Here is a 2,665-nt window from a genome sequence, read left to right on the forward strand (position 1 = left end):
ATATATATATATATATATATATATATATATACATATATAAATACACATATAGCGTTCTATACACAACAAATATATATGTGCACATATGTGTTTTGAATTATGTGTGTGTAAATATGTATATATATATATATATATATGTATATATACATTTATATCTAAAGATACATATGTGTGTGCGTGTGTATGTATGTATATATATATATATATATATACATATATACACATTTCTATATAAATGTATACTTATGTAGGTAAAACTGCAATACAGCTTTATGAACTGTGTTGTTTTAATATATTAAAAATATTTCCTATCTTGATACTAGTGCATCTTCGAAAATTGCCAAACCGACAGACAGACAGACACACACCTACACATATATACCTACAAACACACGCACACGCATATGATCATATATTTATATTTATGATATACTGTGTCTGTGATATGCAGACACACACACACACACACACACACACACACACACACACACACACACACACACACACACACACACACACACACACATATATGCATGTATATATATATATTTGTGTGTGTGTGTGTGTGTGTATGTACGTGTGTACTTAAGTGCGTGCATAGATACTTGCTTATATCCATACACACACATACCCAGACACCACACAGTCATACACATACACATACACACACACGCACGCACACACACACATACACACATGCATATATATCTATATATATATATATGTGTGCACCAGAACAGTGTGACAGACATAAAGTTTACGAAAACATTTTCGGGTCATTTAATGAAATATCTCTTCAGCCACCTTGTCTAAATGGGGTTATATATTTTGACAACCTAAAAACCTTAGTAGCTATTAGCTTCAAGACGTAGCCATTTTCATAACGACTGTCCTTCAGCACAGCATGTAACATCAAATATAGTTTTAGTACAAGCTTAAGTTACACATACGTATATATATAATCACAGCATATAACACAAAGCATCTGATGTCATACGTACACAGTTTTTGAACTCTTTTATTTTAATGCATCCTGTAGAAAGGTTTTCTTTATTGATCGAGCCATTCATTAAGCTAGTGACTGATTAAACTATCTGTAGAGAAGAATTGCTGTTGTTTTTGTCGTTGTTGTTGTTGATATTGTTTTTTAGTTGCTTAGCCCCAGGTCGGTCTTTCTTCAGTTCATCAGAATGATTAAAAGCATTCCATTATGTCTTTTGTTCCGGTACCATGTGTTAAACATTGTTCCGATGCGTACAGTAAAGTGCGACAGAAGAGAAATTTCACTGTTATTTCTAGCAGATTGAACGACGACAAATAATCTCTCGGTGATTCATTGGAGGAAAGTAGAATCTCATGGACATCAGAGTAATTGGTTTTCCGTATTTACTCTCATTATGTATACATTCTGAGTTCCAATCTCGCCAGCTCAGTATTGCCGCTGGCCTGTACAAGACTTGATAAAACAAGTACCAGGTAATTTTCAGAAATCAATTAAGTCTATTCAAAAGTTTTTTTTTTTCAATATTCAATATTCGAAGGAACAGATACATTTTCCCTCTATATATATCTGCTAGATAGGTTTCATATATTTATTGTACGAAATGTAATCCCTAAACTTTTCATATTCATATGTATAAAAGTATGGTGTTTGTGATGAGGCCCTGTATTAGAAATTTAAGCGTATTTGAATTATAAAGAAGTGGAAAATATACATCATTGGCGATCTCAAAAAAGACCGAAACATGTTTGAGGCTGCCAACGTGTTCGAGAGAGTATCTTGGTTTCCTAATTACATGCGTAATTCTAATTTTAACAGAATATAATGTAAGAGCTGTCACCGTTCTGCCTTGACAAAATTTGATTAACATTTCTTATTGAGCTTTTGTTTTTTTTTTCTTTCATCGCTGTACGAACAATTTAAATTAATTGAATCTCTTTGGTCACTACATTTAGTAGCTTAACACTGATTCAAATATTATATTTCATGCGGATGACTTTCCTTCTGTAGGCACTGGAAACTAGACAGTTAACCTTATTACTTTTACAGAGAATCAGACAAGTCTAGGAATGCGTGTCACAGACACACTTACATCGCTATTTTAGCATCTGCGATGTAACCTGACCGAAGGCTGTAGCTGGTTTCGCTGTTGTTTCATATCTAAGAAGAAATACTTGTATTTCTTTTATAAACATTCCTTTAAGTACAGTTGCCTTGAAGAGTAAAACGAAAAAGAAAAATCTCCCAAAAGCCAAAACAAATTCATTTCTTTTTTCGTCTAAATAAGAAATAATATTGCATTTGAAAAATATAAACCATCTGAAACAAAAGTACGTTGTTGCATTTTGTCTTGTTTCAAAGCGAAATTCTGAAAATAGTAACCGTTCAGTTCTATATTTAAGAGATGAGGAATTATGTACATTATTTACATTATTATCCGTCAAATGTAAATAATGTAAAAAAATGTACAGTAACCGTTGTCGTACGTTTGTTCATTGAAATTGCCTTGAGGCATGGAAATTTGTTAGCTTTTAATGGCTGGACAGAAATTTCATTTGACATCTTTGTTAGCCGAGGGCAAAATTTATGCTTTGTGACCATCAATATAAATATTTATTAGTCTATGAACATTTCTCTGTTTGTATGTCTGTATGTCTGTATATA

Source organism: Octopus bimaculoides, chromosome 15, assembly GCF_001194135.2.
Source record: "Octopus bimaculoides isolate UCB-OBI-ISO-001 chromosome 15, ASM119413v2, whole genome shotgun sequence".
NCBI classification, from domain to species: domain Eukaryota; kingdom Metazoa; phylum Mollusca; class Cephalopoda; order Octopoda; family Octopodidae; genus Octopus; species Octopus bimaculoides.